This window comes from Lepidochelys kempii, chromosome 10 (genome assembly GCF_965140265.1).
Source record: "Lepidochelys kempii isolate rLepKem1 chromosome 10, rLepKem1.hap2, whole genome shotgun sequence".
Lineage (NCBI taxonomy): Eukaryota > Metazoa > Chordata > Testudines > Cheloniidae > Lepidochelys > Lepidochelys kempii.
In genome coordinates this window covers 69,582,480-69,603,815 of record NC_133265.1, presented here as the reverse complement: position 1 = coordinate 69,603,815, position 21,336 = coordinate 69,582,480, and the positions used below count along the sequence as shown (strand labels likewise).

The 21,336-nt window shown below is 41.5% G+C and overlaps 1 long non-coding RNA gene across 2 annotated transcripts in view; it reads right to left on the bottom strand.

Moving 5' to 3' along the window:
• The window catches only part of LOC140895022 (uncharacterized), a 47,440-nt gene that overhangs the window by 3,188 nt on the left and 22,916 nt on the right, over positions 1 to 21,336 (bottom strand). Inside the window, exons 2-3 of one of the 2 annotated variants that reach the window (XR_012154041.1) lie at positions 4,483 to 4,543; positions 388 to 515 (exon numbers count right to left, since the gene is read on the bottom strand). This is a non-coding gene — a long non-coding RNA (uncharacterized lncRNA). Of the gene's footprint in view, positions 1 to 387; positions 1,007 to 4,482; positions 4,544 to 21,336 lie in introns of those variants that run through there. The other variant, XR_012154040.1, reaches the window with a different exon arrangement.

Genomic DNA, 21,336 nt, shown 5'->3' with positions numbered 1-21,336 from the left:
ACTGTACGTATGAGCCATCGGTATATGTCGTGAAGTGGCAGTGATGCTCTTTTCCCTATTAGCTGAACACAGTCTCAGTCCATGTAAGTCTCAAGCTGTGAGAAACACACTTTTAGATGCTGTAAACCAAGGTTAGACATTTCACGCTGTAATCAGAACTGGCATCTTCCAAGGAGCTCCTTTGCTATTTAAAAGCAGAACTGATTGTAAAGTAACAAGGTGATAGTATGAAAGAATGATTTCTCTAGCAGGAGCCCTCCTGGCATAACTAGATGACCTGCTCTAAAAGCTCTCATTTTAAAACAGCAGGGTAGACATTAAACATACAACTCAAACCTGGAGAAAATCTCTGAATAGTCAAATAAATATATAAATAAACAGCATTACCTCCCAGTTGGTCCACCGACTTCCAGATCTGTAATTCTTGCACTTCATTCTGTAATCTGTTTATCTAGCAGATTCTACTCCTAGCTCATAGTTCAGATTCATCGGGGTCGACATCTCCTTCCACTTCTCTGGAAACACAATGTTCTTCAAATGAGCAACCTGCAGCCTAATGCTCCTCACATATTACCCTCTCCTAGTATGGTCACAAGTTATATTAGGGTTCTATTTATAAATGGTGTACAAAGAGTTACTAGGTTATTAGCAGATGTTAAAAGCATCTTACAGACATGAGTAACATGTGTTAGGAGCACCTCAGTTAAAGGTGTTGCAGATGGTATAAACCAAGATCACGACCAACCTATTGACCTGTTGGACTCTAAACCAATCCAAAACATTTAATCACCCATTTCTTGAAACATCTATTAATTCTTCATTTAGCCTTTATAAAGTGTCTATAAATGTAGCCTGGACATACACTGTGACTGTAATATTAAAGAATGATATTTTACCTTTTCTTTACTTAAATTTCAATTTGGCAAACTGGGAATATAATCTGAGCAGTAGGAAATTTGCCAGATTATCGTTATCTGACCAAAACATTACAGCAATTCGCTGCCTTTGGCCCAGTGATTTAAATGTAGACACCTAAATCTGTATTTAGACATGCAGAGCTCAATCCTGCATGATGCTGAGCATGCTGCCCGGCTCCAGCAAAGCACTTCAGCACCTGTTTAACTTTAAGCATGAGAGTAGCCCCATGAGTTTGCTGAATCAGTGCAGGATGGAACTCCTACGTGTGTGGATTGATTTTCAGAAATGCTGAGTACTCACTACCTTTTCTGAAGTTAATGACTCTCAGCACCTTTGAAAATCAGGCCATTTTGGTAGGCACCTAATTATGGAGTTAAGTGCCTGAGTTTAGGAATAGACGGTATAATTTTTGCCCTTTATTTATACATCTCCGGCACATCACAGTACAACAGGTGTCTGCACAAATGCATAATGTGCAACCTTAATGTAGTTACATATTAGGGTCCTGTCTTGCAGTTGTCCTTTTGCGGAAGCCTACTGGGTGAATGAGGGTGCATTAGCATAGATGGTCCAGCTAATAGATCCTACTGCAAGAGCAGAGTCCAGATGAGATTCCTTCATTGAAACTGCAAAGCTTGTGAGTGTTTTTTTTTTTAAACAAACCTTTCATGAAAATAGATCCTTCCTGCCTCTTTCATGAACCAGTTCTTTTTAATAATTCATACTGATTTAAGAACATTTTATTATTCTCCGTAGTGTTAAAAGATAGCCTGACTGCTAAATTAGCAACTTCCTGCAAATTGCAGATTTTAATAGCAGTGGTCACAGTTACAGAAAAACCCAAAGAGAATCCAATTAATGAACTGAATCAATTAAAAAAGACTAAAAGAAACAACATTAAGAAATGCCACTGGCTTTTTGTGGTAAGAAATGATAGGGCAAGTAAATTATGTAAGCCATTGATAGGTGTGACAAGCAGACCTGGCAGCTATGAGTTAGCATCCCAAATAATTTCTTAATATCCTATTTTGGAAAAAAATCTTACAATGTTATGTGATTTGTTACTATTGCATAGCAATTGTTATTTCTCTAATGCCAATAATGAACAGACAGGAAGAAGGTAGGACTCTAACTATATTATGTTGCCAAGTCTTGCAATTTTCTCACAGGTTTCGCAGTATTTGGTGTTTTTTGTTCAAGCCCTAACTCCTGAAGCTGAGCAATTTTGAGACAGTTTCTGCCTTCATTTTTTTCACAAAGTGTTTAGCTTTCATGGGTGAGGAGAAAAGCTTGAAAACATGACCCGGGTGGGGCCTAAAGACTCAAAATCCAAGAGACAAATAAAAAGAAACCCAAACACATTATTGTAAAAAATCTCCTGATTTTTTGTAGCCTGGTTCATGATTTTTTAAACGCTTGCAATTGGCAATAATGATATTCTGCTCTATTGGGTAGGCATTTCCTTAGAGACTTTACCTGTGCCTGAGCTGCTTTTCACTTGGTATTAAAGTTTGTACACTAAGTGAGGGACTAAGTGTGTCATTTTGCACGGACCCGCGCTGGAGGTGATGCAAACCACCCCACTCCACGAGCTACAGCACAACAGGACCCAACTTGGTTGCAGATTTGAAGGGCTATCTCAATGTCAATATTAAATAAGAATAATGGGGAGGTATAATCCTTCCCCCAGCAGCCAGCTGATCTGGGTATAAATTGGCCATGGGTAAATCTGGGCTGGGATAGAAGGTTACTAAACCTCCAAGAGGGAGGTTCTAGAGTAGCCTTCCAATAAAGTAATGTGGGGCAAGAAACCTAACTGATTTTAAGATGGAGCTTAGTAAATGTGGTAAAGGGACTACATGATGAGGTTGCCCATGATAGCGGAGGACTGGAATCAAGGGCGCAGGACATCCCTTCCAGTGCTATGTTCTTAGAAGGGTTCACCATCCTTTTGCAAGCTGTATGGACAGAAGAATGGAGCCATGTGTCCACCTACCTGAAACTCCCCACCCACTCTGGGTGTTCACCAAAGGAGCAAGGACTGGCTCCTGTGTGGAGTGCTCAAGCCAGATTAACTTCCTTGCACCCTGCCTCCTGTGCATCCAATCAAAGGTCAGTCATGGTCTGGCTGTGATTCACTGAAACTACCCCCAAATAGGGTGACCAGATAGCAACTGTGAAAAAACAGGATAGGAGGTGGGGGGGTAATAGGCGCCTATAAAAGAAAAAATCTCAAAAAATGGGACTGCCCCTTTAAAACAGGACATCTGGTCACCCTACCCCCAAAGAACTGAGTGTGTGACTGGCATGCCTTCCCCTTATTGTTAATGTGGTTGGGACAGGTGTATTTTGGGAAATGCAATTTCAAATGCATGCCGGGCACTTATTAAAAGGTTGTTTGCCTTATACTAAAGTAAACTGACAGGTTTCAGAGTAACAGCCGTGTTAGTCTGTATTTGCAAAAAGAAAAGGAGGACTTGTGGCACCTTAGAGACTAACCAATTTATTTGAGCATAAACTTTCGTGAGCTACAGCTCACTTCATCAGATGTATACTGTGCAGTTGATAGATTATCATACACATTGTAAGGAGAGTAATCACTTTACATAAGCTATTACCAGCAGAAGAGTGGGGTGGGGGGTGAGAAAACCTTTTGTAGTGATAATCACCCATTTTTTCATGGTTTGTGTGTATAAAAACGTCTTCTGTATTTTCCACAGTATGCATCCGATGAAGTGAGCTGTAGCTCACGAAAGCTTATGCTCAAATAAATTGGTTAGTCTCTAAGGTGCCACAAGTCCTCCTTTTCTTTTTACTAAAGTAAACTGTCTCTCTTTGGGTCTTAATAACAATAACGCTAGAGATATACAAAGGTGTATGAAAATAATCTGAACGGCAGTAAAATAAGTGCTTGCAAGCTGGGCACTGCATACTTCATGGTGGGCTTGCATTTTAGTGCTCCTTTTGCTCATCTCTGCATATTATATCATCGTTAGACTGCAATGTGTCACAACATTACACACCACAAATTAAGCATTGCATCAAGCTGTTTTTGGCTTGAGATGTAAAAGAAATACATTTGGGTGAATGTATACATGCAGCAACGTAGACAGGCAAAGATTCCAATCAACACAAATGCTCCTAACACAGTTTGGTGCAATTTATAGATTCAGGGACAGATCCTCCAATGTTGTGCAATGCTGGTTTAAAGCTCAATCTTTGCTCTCTTGGATCATGGTGCTGTTTTATGCAGGCTGGGACCTGAGAGCTGTGTGAGAGTAGCCTGAGATTCCAGTCTGACCTTGTTCCCACACAGGTGTGCTAAGAGACTAGAGTTTCTCTGTGCTTGGTTTCAGAGTGGTAGCCTTTACCCCCTGCCCTGACTGTAATCCAGCACCTGAATTTAAGGCACTGGGGGGAATGATCTGAAATATTCACAGAAGGAATACAGTAAAGAGAAGGCAAAAGACAATCTACTGTAACATACAGTGGGTAGTTCCCCATCAATGCATCAGCAAACACACATATTATGGCAGCTAGCAGATGGCTAAAATGGAGCCATACGCTTGTATCCTGTGATGCATGGCTGTGTCTTCCTTTTCTTCATGCTCTTCTTTATCCCCCCCTGAAACACAGAAGTAACATGGATTATATTTCTCTGCTTGTTTACTATCGCACTGAGACTGCTGCCGTCAGTGCTCAGGTACAGATATGCATTTGGAGTGGATTGAAACTACATAGTGTCCATGTTCAATCCTCCTTTCCCCTCAGAAAAACTATGTAGCCACCTCCTTCTCTGTGTGCTCTCTGCTCACCTTTTCCAGTCCACCAGCCCCCATGACATTCCCATCCCAGCACTTTCAGATAGACACCTGGGTCCAGATTCAGAGCTAGCAAGCCATGTCCTCAGCTGTTGTAAGTCTTCATGGCTTTGTGAAATGATTTCAACATAGTAATGTGATACCTACCCTCCTTTGTAGAGTGATTTGAGATCCTTGGATGAAAATTGCTATCTTATACTATACCGTAATGGTCTCCCTGTTATCAAGCAGATGAGCATGGGGTCCAATCAGAAACAATTGCTTACACCAGTCATGCCCTGCTACCTGCGGTTGGTGGCTGGACTCTGCCACCAATCGGGAAAAACTGTGAGGGTCTGGCCATGGGCAGCCACCCAGAAAATTACATTGCTGCTGAGAGTAGGTAACCATGCTCCAATTAATCCAATTAATTCCAGATTAATCTGGAGTGCAGTATGAGGTTAGATAGCTGCCCTTTATGAATCCATGGTCTACAAATAGAAAAGACTTTCACAAGGACTGCTGTTTTTTGAGGGAGGGGAGGTTAGTTTCCCCAAAGTATTAGTTCAAACTATCTGCCTCTGTCACCTTTTCAAGTGATTTCCCTGGCCGCTTTCATTAACAGGACTTCATCCCTGCTAGGACAGTGAACTGGAGATATGCTCCATAGGAAAAAGAGAGATACACGGTATTCAAGCGCTTGCTCTCACTAAAACAAAGTCCTTCCTCTTTACAAATTACTGAACATCGATAAGGAGAAAGTCACAAAGGCCCAGCCTTTAGAATTATCCCATCTCATTAGTTCCTTGGCTAATAAAATAATCATAATGAATAAGACTTAGCATTTCTATAGGAGTTGTCATACAAGGATCTGAAAATATTTCACAAAACATTCCTATGGGTAGGAAGATAATGAGTGTTACCCTGTTTGTTTGATGGGTACACCCAACCATGTAGGGGACAAGGTCAAAAATTTCAAAAGTGATCTTTTTTCTCTGGGGTTGCCCATTTTGAGACATCTTGGGCCTAGTTTTCAGAAGTGCTGAGCATCAACAGCTCCCATTGAGTTCAGTGAGAGCTGGGGGTGCTTAGCACTTCTATCTTATACTGCTGCCCATCCCTGTAGTATCTGGGCCCCATGTCAGTAAGTCACTATTGAGAATCAGGCCTTCAGTGCCTCGAGCTGGACACTCAAAAATTACAGCATCCAACATTAGTTGCCATGCTTGAAAATTTTGGCCCAAGTGACTTGCTCAAAGTCACCCAGCAAATCAGTGACAGAGGTAGAAAAAGAACCCAGGAAACCTGATTCTCCGGTCCCTGTTGTAACCAGTAGGTATTACTCTCTCTATAAGTAAACCTAATTCTCCCTACTTTCGCTGTGATGCCTTACAGCTCCTCTTTAGCTTGAGGTCCCATAGCTATCTAGAAAGATACCTCTCTTTATGCACAGCAGATGTGCTACAATATACAAGGGCACCTTTGGGAGGAATGCACATAGACTTGAAACTGCCATCCCGGTCTTCACAACAACATTTAATTTGTCTTCCTCTGCTCATGCAGTGTGCATCTGCCACTTCCTGGCACTGCCCTGGGTTGTAGTGTGGGGGATTCCCAGCTTCCAAACATACACACTGTATCCCATTTGTTCCTTTTGGATTATTTTCCCTCACGAGCTTTCCATGCCTTTGGCTGGCTAGCATTCTATATCCACAGAGTCTTGAAAATGCACTTGCTGAATGGTGTATAACAGAAGAACTGGAAACAATTATGTGGCCAGATCAAAAGCTAGCCCAAATCCCTGCATACATTCTATCTCACAGCTGAGGGTCATCACTAAATCACCACCATCCAGGTGGAGGTGTCAGCTGTGGATAGACCCTAACTATTCCCTGTATACAAACCTCAAGGCTGAGTACCCTTTGCTGACTCACAATAGAATTTTGCTGAACGCTCAGTAACTTCTCCCCCAAAAATGTCTTTTTCCCTCATCTAAAGGATCAATGCTTAGACTGAGTTCAAGATTTAAGGCAGTTTTACTTTGCACAGCCTCTGAGGGATGATTATTGCCTAACTGTACAGGTATTTATATATGCCCATCACCACAGCATCTAAACATCTCACATTATTTGTAAACAGCTCAATGAATATAATGCACAATAATCTACACTGAAAGTTTAATGCACTCCTGGAAGGTGCTAGATAATATGGTGATGAGCACAGAATAAGAACCTGTGGAGAAGAGAATAGACAGTCATGTTTCCATCACTCTTTCAGCACAATGATGACTTGCCTTCACCAAAAACTCATCTGAACAGATGCACCTTCTGTTTTGCCCTGAAGGCTGCTACATTCTGACTCTAACTAACAGCCAAAGGAAGTCAGGACCCTTTATTCAGAATGCACTGCCACTGGCCCAAGAAAATTCTCTCTGGAATCAGAGACCTCACAAATCCAGGTGATCTTGCTGCTATGGAGAGAGAGAAGAACAGAGGAGGTTTTTCAGATTATGATGTCCCAGACCCAGTCTGTTCAAGTCTCTATAGCCAGCACCTTTAATTGCGCCCAGAAACAAATAGTAGCCAAAGGATAGCGAGGAACATGGGTGTAATACATGTGGCAGTTTTATGTACTCACCCACATGAACGGTGGGACACTATTCCACACCACCTACTGTATTTCTTTCCTTAGTGACATACACCTTTTTTGTTAAATGTAGCACATTTTAGAATGTGTAAAAATCAATCTTCTCGGCACTGATGGAACAGTGATAAGAGCACAGAGAAGCCTTGTGACAACTGAAAAAAAAAAGTTCTCCAGAGCAAAGAACAATATCAAGTAAGCTTTGAACTGACAACTTCTGCTGCTGAAATCCAATGTACTGGCAACAAGCCACCACCATGTACAGACAGCAAGCAGCAGCCAATAAAATACGAGTGCATTAGAAATGCATTAAGTAAGCAAAGTATCACCAGAGCAGAATACAGTAGGCACAATTATCTTGTAATTTATTTTCCTGAGGAAAGTTAAACTTGTATTCTGGGCCCAATTCTTCACCACTCTTGACCAAGTTATGAACTCCTTTGCACCAGTGCCAAGTGGGTATAAAATCAGAATGATAGCATGTTATACCCCCTCTGCACTGGTTTAAATGGTGACACAAGGTTTGGAGCAACAGAGAGCAGGTCCCCCATGTCTAGTTTACAGTGCCCCCCAGGTTTTGCTCCACTGCCGTGTTGACTACCTGTGATGTTCGCAGGTTCCCAAATCATTTCAGCTGCACCTGCACAATCAGTGCACGCACACACACACTATCTGAGCTCATATTCCTGTTGCCTTTTTTTGTTTGTTGCTGGGACTGGTTTATCCAGCATTGTATAGGTGGCTTTCAAAGAACGGAGACCATCAATCATTTGTCAATTCCCTGATTGAATAAAGATAGCATGTGGCCGAAGGAGAAGAAAATAGGAAAGAAAATGGTTGTAAGTGATTCCGAAGCCTTGTTTGCTATGATTTCATACGTTTTTGATAATTGACACATGCTTTTTCAGAGTAACATTTCCTTTAAAAGCTTTGTACTTTCTCCAGGCACCATATCCCTTTTATTTTCAAATAAAATACTGTAGATAATCGGAAGATGGCTGACAGCACAGGTTGGATTAACTGCTTAGCGACTGGATTGTGATTCCCTTACACGTGTTAACGGCCCCTGCCTCCACAAGTACACTCACTGATTTCAGTGTGAGTGAGGGGATCCAAATCTGCCCCTAAATATTAGTGATAACACCAACCCGTGCTACAGCTACTTAATTGTCCTGTGCTAAGGTCACACCAAGCAGCATTTTGATGAGTTTGGTTTCCAAAATGAGCTTGGTTACTAAAATTTCCAGAAGCAGGCAAAGCGGGCATTGATTCTGCAATACAGCATGCTTCTGTCAGCACAGGTAGCGTGTCGATATTTTTTCCAAAGTTGAGAGCCAGTTAATGAAAGCTTTTTTTCAAAATCAGCCACATTTATGTTTTATATTGAAAAGTCATATTTATGTTTTACATATAAAAAGCTTAATCTTATTAGTCATGTTTTACATCCACAGAATACAGAAAGACAACAAAGGGCAGAACTGGGGCTGCCTAGATATTTATGTTAATGTTTGGGGCGGGGATTGCCTCCAAATCTAGTGAGTTTCAGATCTCTGGCCTTGAATCAGCTCCCACCTATGCTGAGTAACTCCACTGACTTCAATGGAATTCAACCCATGTTATACCAGTGTAGGAAGGAGGCGGCTGTGGTTCACTGTACTGTTATTGTTGTTGCATCCACTTGCTCTTTCGAAGAGGCATAAGTCCAAAGAGCTGTCACTGCAAATCTTTAAAACTGGTATAAGTTTGATCTCTTCCTAGATGAATGATCTAGCCTGACAACTTTAAACTGTGTTAGTCAGGAGAACTCCATGCTAAAACCCTACAGGCTAATGTAAGCTCTCCCAGCACTCCACAATATTGTACAAAGCCATTTATATTAAACTGCAAAACACAGGTGACTAAATGTAATTAAATCTCAAAATTGCTTCAGTGAGGGGTTGCAATGGGTGCGGGTGAGAAATGTCCATTAAGCATCTTGCTATACAGCTCTACAGCTTTGTTTCTCTATTGCCTAAATCCCCATCACTGAGACTGCTGAATTTATCAGACTTTATGGCATGCAACACATTAGAAATTGGGCTGAGATCTCTTCGCTATTTACAACCACTGTATCAGAATAATTTACACCTTTCCCCCCAACCTGGAGACATTCAAAACTCAGCCTTCCAGGTGAGACTTCATTGATTTAAAACTAGCCATACATCTGCTGACCTTTTTGACCTGTGCTTTTTGTTATGGGGAAGGGTGCGGGGAAGACACCCTGACTTATTTGATGTTATGAAAAAGGGACTGAATTTCCAAACTCTGCTGTTAGAGATAAAATCTTATCACACGCTCATTTTTTCTCTGTAGGCATCAGATGTCTCCTCAGATCCTCCACATTTTGCACAGTGATTATATCCTTCTGCTTTTCTAATCTATTTTTTCACACTTTCCCACTCCTCCAGAGCCATAATAACCTTCTACAGCAGTGGTGGGCAACCTGTGGCCTTGCACGCAGCCCATCAGGGTAATCTGCTTGTGGGCCGCCAGAAAGTTTGTTTACATTTGCACAGTGGTCCGCAGCTCCCGGTGGCCACGGTTTGCCGTTCCCAGCCAATGGGAGCTGAGGAAAGTGGTACGGGCTGCAGGGACATGCTGGCTGCCACTTCCCTCACCTTCCATTGGCCGGGAATGGTGAACCATGGCCACTGGGAGCTGCGGGTGGCTGTGCAAATGTAAACAAACTATCTGGCGGCCCACCAGCGGATTACCCTGATGGGCTGCGTGCAGCCCATGGGCCACAGGTTGCCTACTACTGCTCTACAGTCTCTCATGCCCAGCCCCTCTACATTTTCTCCCTAAATTGTTGCATCAGAAAGAGAATTAAAGCTGTTTTGATTTCTAATTCTCTTTAAGCAAGAAGAGTAAACAACCACAAAACCCAGGCTCCTGCGTCTGTTAGTGTGTTCAGCAAGTTTTGATTCCCTGAATATGTTGGGTACTGCCCTTGAACTATGCACGGAATTCCCACTGACATCACAAAGAGTTTTGCAAAAAAATAACAAAACAACCCCTCCAGGGTAGAATCTGTATGCAAATAGAATATGCAATGCTAGGTTCAGGCTATGTGTACACTCCTATGTACAGCCTGCACAAGACTTTTACCATTTTCATTTTGAGGGCTTGAGCGGTAGTGTATGGACTGTTGTTTGGGAGTGAATTTCACCCACCTTGAACATGTGTTGTATTTGTTCTCATTGACCTGATCTGGTGTAGTGATGCTAGATGATACAATTGATGTTATCGGCCAGGTATTTTTCCTCTTAGGAGACATAGCTGTTGTTTTGTGGGGGGATTTTTTAGTAGTATTTCACTGATTATGGTGTTGATTCAGGAAAGCATCCCCATTCAGGACAGCATTTAAGCACTTGCTTCACATTGACTGCCTAGTAAGCACAAGCTTAAATACTTATGAATCAGGGTCTATACCGTTGTGGCCTCAGCATTCCTTTGCAACATTCCCTCCTTTAGCTGTATCTTCAACTTGGACAACAAATAGATCATCCACGGTAACCAAAGTATGTAAAATCTTTAAGTTCATTTCACTGTTTTATTGGAATGGAAAAGAGATTTTCATAATGTGGGTGCATTAATATGTTCTGATTAGCTCTTAACAGTGATAGGAGTAGATAAAATAAGCCCTCTAACATACTTCAGAAGTGCGCAGAAATGTGTTAAATTGGTTTAACATATTTTTTTAAATGAGGCTTTTGTTGTGGGTGTGAGTGTGGGTTTTTTTAATGACATTAAAAAATTAGCTCTCTGGTTCTTTAATGGCACATTCATTTATATCACTTTATCTTCCTTGCTACCTTCACTTTCTTACAGGCATTGTTTTCAAAGTCCCTGCATTATTAGGATTTAAGTTAAACAACTGCTGCCTTAGCCAACCTACTGATTTAAATTACGTAGCTTTTCTTCATGTAGCACATTAGATGCATACGTGAGTTGTCTGGACAATCTGTTTGTACAGCGCCTAGCACAATTGTCCATGACTAGGGTTCCCAAGCACTATGGCAATATTTGTAGTAATAACAATAATAATTATTTGGACCATGCAGACCTAAGCCATTTTCCTGATACCTGCTATTTTCCGCACAGCTTGTGTTGTCACTTTAAACCACACAGAAAGTTGGGCTGATTTGAGATTTTCCAGACATGGTTCCAATCCCTTTCCCCACCAGACACCTCTTCCAAGGCTCTGCAGTAGGACTGGGTGGAAAAAGGTAATTCTGTTTTATGGAGAATTTCAATATTTGGTTCCATTCAGATTAGGAATTAATTTAAAAAAAAAAAAAAAAGAAATTCTCAATGAAAGAGAATAGAGCCTGGACTCCAGGACAATCCTCATGGCTGGCTGTCAAGGAGACAGGCAGGTGAGCTGGCAGCAAACCACACAGATTGAACTGATGACCGGGTTCCACTGGAACTTTGGCCGCATCAGGCCTTCTCTGCAAAATATTTCAATTTTGCTGAATTGGCAAATTCTGACCAGTTCTGCTCTGCACTTCCTCTCTGGACAGCAGTGTTTTCCCAACAAGTCTGTCTTATTCAGTTGATCAGTCTCAGATCTGCCTGATTGACTAACTGATACCAGGGATGGACATACACTTATTGCCTATTGTTGTATCTTCTGAAAAGTTGAGCTCAGCTGACCAGAGACAAGGGTTTGGTTTCGGGAAGAACCAGGAGGTTCACTCCATCCTTGCACTTCTTTGTACTTATTTTTTTTCTAAGGCTCTCAGAGCCAGAGATCAAACATAGTTGCATGGTCCCAACCCCTGTGTCATCTCAGTTCACAGTAGACAGCAGGTCCAGATAACTTGCAGTCAAGAGTTTAAAAAGAGCTGGCTGAGGAACTTGCTGTGTCATTAATGCTGATTTTCAATAAGTCTTGGCACACTGGGGAAGTTCCAGTAGACTGGAAGAAAGCTAATGTTGTGCCAATTTTTTAAAAGGATAAACGGGATGATCCGGGTAATTATAGGCCTGTCAGCTGGCCATTGATCCCAGACAAGATAATGAAGCAGCTGATACAGAACTCAGTTAACAAATAATTGGTGGAGGGTAGTGTAATTAAAGCAAATCAACATGGTTTTATAGAAAATAGATCCTGTCATTGGATCTAATTGGATATCCTTTTTGATGGAATTCCAAGTCTGGTTGTTAAAGGATATAGTGTTGATGTAATATACTTCGACTTCTGTAAAGCTTTTGACTTGGTACCACACAACATTTTGATGAAAAAAACTATAATGATATACAATGAACATGGCACACATTAAATGGATTAAAATCTGGCTCGTGGATAGGTCTTAAAATGCATTTGTAAACTGGGAATCATCATCGAGCCGCTGTGTTTCCTGCATGGATCAGGTCTTGGACCTATACTATTTATTTTTATCAAAGACCTGGAAGAAAACATAAAATCATCACTGATAAAGTTTTCAGATGACACAAAAGTGGGGGAATGGTAAATAATGAAGAGGACAGGTCACTGATTCAGAGTGATCTGGATCATTTGGTAAACTGTGCATAAGCACACAATATATGTTTTAATACTGGTAAAAATAAATGTATACGTCTAGGAACAAAGAATATAAGCCATGCTTATAGGATGGAGTGGGGGAGTCTATCCTTGGAAGCAGTGATTCTGAAAAAAAACTGGGGGTCGTGGTGGATAATCAGCTGAACATGAGCTCCCAGTGTGATGCTGTGGCCAAAAGAACTCCTGTAATGTGATCCTGGGATGCATAAACAGGCGAATCTGGAGTAGGAGTAGAGAGGTTATTTTACCTCAGTATTTGGCCCTGCTGGAATACTGTTTCCAGTTCTGGTGTCCACAATTGAAGAAAGATGTTGATAAATTTGAGAGGGTTTGGAGAAGAGCCATGAGAATGATTAAAGGATTGGAAAACATGCCTTATAGTGATAAACTCAAAGAGTTTATCAAAGTTTAACACAGAGAAGGTTAAGAGTGATTTGATTGCAGTCTATATGTATCTACATGCAGGACAAATATGTAATAATGGGCTCTTCAGTCTAGCAGAGAAAGGTATAATATGATACAATGGCTGGAAGTTGAAGCTAGACAAATTCAGAATGGAAATAAGGTGTAAATTTTTAATGGTAAGAATAATTAACCATTAGAACAATTTACCAAGAGTCGTGATGGATTCTTCATCAATGACAATTTTGAAATCAAGATTTAGGAAAAACTATTTTACTAGGAGGGTGGTGTAGCACCGGAATGGGTTACCTAGGGAGGTGGTGGAATCTCCATCCTTAGAGGTTTTTGAGGCCCGGCTTGACAAAGTTGGGGTTGGTCCTGCTTTGAGCAGAGGGTTGGACTAGATTTAGTTGTGGTTTGTCCTGCTTTGAGCAGAGGGTTGGACTAGATGACCTCCTGAGATCTCTTCCAACCCTAATAGTCTATGATTCTATGATTGGATATTTTTCTAAAGCATATGTTCTAGGGATTATTTTGGGGGAAGTTCTCTGGCCTGGGTTAGACAGGAGGTCAGACTAGATGATCACAATGATCTCTTTTGACCTTGGAACCTATAAAACTATGAAAACACTGGGTAACGCAAACAGGGACTCATTCCAAAAAGACAAACCCTCAGATCAAGGTCTATAGACAGACTAAGCTCTACCAACAATAAAGTACTGTCCAATTTGGTAAAAATGCTTTAGATTTTGTCATATGTTCTGTAACATGTACTGAAAAGCAAGGCTACTTAGCTTTCATATCAGAAGTTCCTTCCATGGTGATAGATTCAGAGAATCACAGGGATTAGAAAAATGAAAGGAACAAGGCCTATTATGATAGGCCACTTTGTCCATCACAGGGTCCTTCCCTACAATATTTTTATTATTTGCCATTATTATTTTGTTTTTTGTAAGAAATACTTAGCTTATAGGAGAGGCATTCCCTTTTCCTTTTTTGTTAGCGAGAAGCCAAATATAAACTAAATAACTATACTGTATGTCATTTTCAAACATCTTGTTTCAACTATTCCCAGTGATGACACTTTCCCCCACTCTCCTGGGGAGACTATTTCACAGTTTAACAGAGCTTTTGTCCTGATATTTCCTAGATCTGAACATGATTACCGTGCTCCTAGTCATTGTTCATCCAAGCTATATATATTTAGTTCATAGTCTTTTCTCATGTATCAATCCTTTTAGCCCCTAATCATTTTAACTGCTCTTTGAGTTGTCTCCAATTTGTCTAGCTCTTCCTGGTAATGAAGTGGCCTGAACTGAGTGCTGTATTCCAGACAGGCTGCCACCAAAGTAATAGCAGCAGGTGGATTTCCATTATCCGCTCTTTTATACAGTACTTTATTTGAATACTGTAAAAGCAAAGAGGGAAAAATCCACCAACCATCCTTAAAAATGTTACAACAATGAAAACAGATGATCTGTATGCTCTGCAGTTATAGCTATAGACACATAGCACAGACGTGGTTGCATATTTTAGACCTGTGAAAATTAGACTGAATCTCTCATTCTTAGTATTTGCTATTTTTATTACGATAGCTCTAGGCCAAGATCCTGGCCCCACTGCACTAGCTGCAGTACATAGATAGGAAGAAAGAGTCCCAAACCCACAGAGCTTACAGTCTAAATAGACAAGTCAGAGAAAGGGTGGGGAAAAAGGAGTTTTATCAGTCCCTTGTGCACACAAGGACCTAAGGCCCAGAGAGATTATGTGTCTTTCCCAAGGTCACTCAGGGTGGCTGTGGCAGCACTTGGCAGTTAAAATCCCAGATTTCCTGAGTCTCCTGAGTCCACAAGATCATCCTTTCTCTCTGTTAATTGCATTGTGCTTGGTGGTTCCATGCTGGGACAAAATGCAACTAAATGCACAAAGTCAGATTCTACCTGGCCCTGATTTGAGTGAACAGTGAAGGGAGGGCATAAAGGGCTCCCTCTCCCATCACACACAGCCTGCACAAGGACCAGGCAGAATGGGAATCCCTGTGCTCCCAGGGCACATACAGCAAACATAGTTCAGACAGATCCGGCCAGCTTAGGGTGTGGAGGAAGCCAGGTTCTGTGAAACTGTTGAAGAGTGCTTAGTTTTAGAGAGGGGGCTAGAGGAGGGCATCAGGAAGTCTGGCTTCCAGTCCTGACTCTGCCACTTGTATGCTATGTGACCTTGGGCAAGTCAACTGACTTCTTTGGGCCTCATTCTAGCTATGTATATAGTGGGGGTGACAATACCTATCTCACAGAGTTGTTGTGAGGCTGAGGGCTGGATCCTGCTGCCAATGAAGCCAATGGGAGTTTTGCCTTTGACCCCAATGGGAATAGGATCAGACACTCAATTAGGTCAAATGCTCTGAGATCCTCTATAAGTGCAAACTCTTGCCCTGAAAATACATGGCAAAGCACTTGACTAAGCCAAAATCCTGCTTTCTATTTGTATGGTGTCAATGTGCATTAGAAACAGAGATGGAGCCATGCTGGGAAATTCAGATCCAGGGCAGGATTTTAAACCCTCCAAAGTTTGGTGTTCCAGATTAGCCTCTTTAAGAGGAAGGGGCACCTGCAAAATTCAGCTCCAGATTTTACTTTGGTTCTATGGGATTACACTCTTTCTCTCTCTCTCTCTCTCTCACACTCACTCACACACACACACACACACAAGCTGGAAATATGGATCTGGATCCTCTTTTGGATATTAAACGTGAACGCTTCCCCTGCAGCCACTTCCACACAGTGACCAGGTCTTGAGGTTTAGTTCAAACCCAGCTCTGCACTTAAATCATTTGCTTATCCATTTTTATGATACAGCCATCACATAAATATAGCACAAAGTTCTCCATATGGCCATCTGGGGACTTGGTAGCCAGCCCAGCAGCCTTGTTATTTTGGTGTTAAATAGAGCAGTAAGAATAGAGTGAAAACAAAATCCAAACAAAAACAAAGCAAAGTTCCCTCCCACCATAACAGGATTTCGGGAAATCATTTCCTTGCATTAGGCAATTGATTCACAAGGTGCTACTGAGCCAAAGACAAAGGCTTAATGTGTCTCGCTCTTTATCACAACAGTAACCTAGACACCAAAAAGAGATATTAGAAAAATTGGATCAATTCAAATAGAAATGGCAGGTTCGTTTAAAAATATTTGGCAGGGTGGATTTAAAATATGATGCCATATGTGGTATTTCTTCAGATCAACAGCATGTGCTGTGCATAATGCTGGTCCCACATCAATAACATCTGCTGATTCTGCTTTCTAAGCAGAGTAATCAATCCTTCCCAGCAGGCTGCGGGGCAGAAAAGTAAGCTTGCAAACTGAGACTGCCATCTGTATTCCACCCGCCGCAACCCCAATTCTGGCAGTGCTCACCCCAAGAGCCGGGTCAGTCCATTCCTCAAGGGTCTGTGACTTCAAAAGGTGTGCAATTTTTCAATATAAAGGACATGCAAATAGCATCATCAATAAGCTCCTGCAGTGGTGCTAAACTGGCTATTTACATTTTGCCACCTATCTGCACTGAATATAAATATTATGTTCCTGAGAGCAGCTTTGTAATTCACTGCTTGATAGGTTTGCCTTGCATGTAATTGTAAACTCAAATTGCAAACTATGAACAGGGTAGCAGCAAAGTAGCTAGGCTTACTGGCAGCGTGTGTAAATGAAGTTTGATTCACAGACAATGTTTTGGAAATATACAAATTGGAGGATTGGGCCAAAAGAAATCTGATGAGGTTCAACAAGGATAAGGGCAGGGTCCTGCATTTAGGACGGAAGAATCCAATGCACCGCTACAGACTAGGGACCGAATGGCTAGGCAGCAGTTCTGCGGAAAAGGACCTGGGGTGACAGTGGACGAGAAGCTGGATATGAGTCAACAGTGTGCCCTTGTTGCCAAGAAGGCCAATGGCATTTTGGGATGTATAAGTAGGGGCATTTCCAGCAGATCGAGGGACGTGATTGTTCCCCTCTGTTCGACATTGGTGAGGCCTCATCTGGAGTACTGTGTCCAGTTTTGGGCCCCACACTACAAGAAGGATGTGGAAACATTGGAGAGAGTCCAGCGAAGGGCAACAAAAATGATTAGGGGCCTGGAACACATGACTTATGAGAAGAGGCTGAGGAAACTGGGATTGTTTAGTCTGCAGAAGAGAAGAATGAGGGGGGATTTGATAGCTGCTTTCAACTACCTGAGAGGTGGTTCCAAAGAGGATGGTTCTAGACTATTCTCAGTGGTAGAAGATGACAGGACAAGGAGTAATGGTCTCAAGTTGCAGTGGGGGAGGTTTAGGTTGGATATTAGGAAAAACTTTTTCACTAGGAGGGTGGTGAAACACTGGCATGCGTTACCTAGGGAGGTGGTAGAATCTCCTTCCTTAGAAGTTTTTAAGGTCAGGCTTGACAAAGCTCTGGCTGGGATGATTTAATTGGGGATTGGTCCTGCTTTGAGCAGGGGGTTGGACTAGATGACCTCCTGAGGTCCCTTCCAACCCTGATATTCTATGATTCTATGAAATACAGTCAGACCTGTCTAATCCTTCTTGAGTTTGTCTGCAATGCATTTGAAGATCTGGAAGAGTTAAACTATAACCATTTGAAAATAGATTTCAGACTAGCAGCCATGTTAATCTGTATCCGCAAAAAGAAAAAGGAGGACTTGTGACACCTTAGAGACTAACAAATTTATTTGAGCATAAGCTTTTGTGAGCTACAGCTCACTTCATCGGATGCATTCAGTGGAAAATACAGTGGGGAGATTTATATACACAGAGAACATGAAACAATGGGTGTTACTATACACACTGTAAGGAGAGTGATCAGGTAAGGTGAGCTATCCTTGATTATCACTACAAAAGTAATAGCTCACTTTACCTGATCACTCTCCTGATCACTCTCCTTACAGTGTGTATGGTAACACCCATTGTTTCATGTTCTCTGTGTATATAAATCTCCCCACTGTATTTTCCACTGCATGCATCTGATGAAGTGAGCTGTAGCTCACGAAGGCTTATGCTCAAATAAATTTGTTAGTCTCTAAGGTGCCACAAGTACTTCTTTTCATTTGAAAATAGGTTTTTGTTAGTGACTGGGTGATATCTACAAGGGTATTTTAAATTAATTTTCATCATGGGGCCAAATCTTTACTTCATTTTTACACAGTCCTTACCGTGAATATGGAGTTTAGGATTCGGTCCATGATTTGGATGAAACCAGATGTGACTATAGTAGAAATCTTTGACTATTCTGTTTTGCACAACTATTGAAATTCACTGAGATTATGGGAATAGCCACAAATGTTGGACTCATCTGATCCACAGAGTACACATATCAGCTACAGAGAGCTTGGTGCCTAACCACCCATCTTCCCCATCACTATTATTCTAGAGCATTTCCATTACCTTAGCCCTCTCAGGCCACAATCAGGACCGCAGGTCCAGTGTGCTGGGCATTCCGCAAACATAACATAAGACTGTCCCTGCCCCCAGAAGCTTAGTTCCAATCTAAGGTCCTGATCCTTCAAATACAAACATACATCACTTTACACAGGTGAGTAGTCCCATTGAATTCTGTGGGACTACTCATTTATGCATTAGCAGGATCAAGGCCTTAACAAATGTTCACCAATGTTTGCTGCATAAATTGATAGGTTAAAGACAATTTAACTAAGTGTCAAAAGTGGGTGAAATTGGGGCTGGTGCAGAATTTCCTGCTGACACATTCATGTTTACATTGGTAACATTCACATTCTCTTCTTGAAATGGAAAGTAGAATTCAGGGTAGACTTGCCATCGGTTACAGAGGTTTTGCGAAATGAGGCCTTTTAGACTAGGTGAGAAAATGTAGACTCTGCAATGAAAAATGGGGAGGACGAATTGTTTCCCTTTCAGCCCTTCTCGAGTTCCTTTTCCCCAGCAATGCCAGCTTTGTGAACTGGCAAAAAAATAGAGGGGGGTTTTGCTTAAGGGCAAAGCAACATTCCTTCTTGCTAAAAAGAAATGGCCTTTCACCACAGTGAAACTACGCGTGTTTGGCAACACACATTTTTTTGGGTGCTTTTCACAGATCTAACAAAAAAGGGATATTCCCCTCCCCCCACTTTCAGTAGACATGGCATCTTTTTATCTCATTCCAGAGGAAGAAACTGTTCCCTTCCCACAGTGATTAGTCTCTGTTTTCAATGCTGAGAGTTGAACAATTGTTTTATTACCTATGGAACAAGACATTTTCTTAATGCTTTGTCCTACTTCAGTCCTGAGCAGGAAGAGGTGCTTTCTCAGTGTAGTGCTGCTGTGAGTTGCCCTATACCGTAAGACTGAAAAATGCAGCCCCGCAACTACCAATATAACAGAAAGCAATACCGGCGGCTCCTGTCCAACAGACCAATTGCCCTATCACAACCAACTGTTCTCATTAACAGAGACATGAAATGGAAAGTATCCCCCACATGAGAGGACTCGGGAAGCAGCAAGCACAGCAGGTAGCTGAGTGTTCAAAACAGCACTGAATTGTTCTGCATATCTCCAGTAGCAGCATCTCAGCAGTAATGTGATTTGGGATTCAGACACGTGCAAAGCTACAAAATATGCATGACCTTTAAAAGTCATGCTGTAGAAGGATGGACCCTTTCAGTTTGGGAGTGGGGAGGGAAATCCAGCTAGATATATTTTCATTTGTCAAAGAACTGTTGGGGGGGTGGGGGTGAAGGCATATGAAGTATGTATCCAGTCCTTTGTGTAGTATATTACAAAGGCAATCTATTTTTGTTCTGCCGTTATGCCATGGGTAATTCATCTCCTTGTAACAACAAAACAATAAAGAAAAAATTGGACCTTTTCCTGTGAATCAACTCCAGTACTTTTGGGAAACTTGCACCTACTTTCGTAAGAGCCTTATACAAGCCCATATTTTCCTTTGGGAACCTGGCAGTGAAGAGCCAAGGTACTCTTGAATATAGAATGTGAAATGCAGTGACACAGGACAACTGAATAGGTCTTGATAACAGCCAGCCTGAATTAACATCCAAACCTCAATGGAAATCAATGTGAGCTTTGGAAAAGTTAAAAAATCTTTTAAAACAAATATATTAAAACAAAATCACTTTTGCTTCCTATTTGCCTCCTTTAATTTCTTCAATGCAAAAATGCAACGTTCATTTTAATATTGATTCTCTAAGTACATTCTGGCTGTGGGAGGTCTCCATGTAACTCAATTCTCACCAAATACTCACCAAAATTCTGAAGGAGAGAGACGAGAAATCAGCCCAAGTATTAAAGGGAACGAGACCTGTGATGATCAAGGATGACTATGGTAAAAATTTATGTCATGCAGATCTCATTATTGATTAGAAGTGCTAGCATTTGCTTGCAAATTGTGATATATGCCTTGGTGGTCAAACGGATAAGACCAGAAGTCTATTTCATACATCCTAATCAGGTTAGTCTGCAGCCATACAGAATAGAAATTATATTTTGCCCTATGTCATGCACAAGGTCACGGCAAGAGTCAGTTTCAGACCTGAGACTCAAACCCAAATCTCTTGCCTCTCTGTCTTTTGTGCTAATCAATACTTTCTCCCAAATAAGCAGGCACCTTACTGCAAGAATCAGAAACACTGTTCTCATACTATTTCCGTCCCGGAGCAAACCAGAGAGTACCAGAAATGTCACAAGGAAACCTAATCTCATAAGGCCTCCAGCCTAATTTCCAGAAGAAGAGCAATGAATTAACACAGATAAGCTTTGGTTTCTACTCTGAGCCAAAGAGGAATGCCAGACCTTTAGAGGTTTGTCTGTCACTCATAATGACTTATTGTTATTGCAGGTAGCTATTGTTCAAGCTGCAAGTTCTACAACACGCTATCCTGACCAAGATGCTGTGTAATAGAAAAACATTGATTAGTCCTATAGTGCTGCAATTGCTTACATGCACCAAGGTGACTAA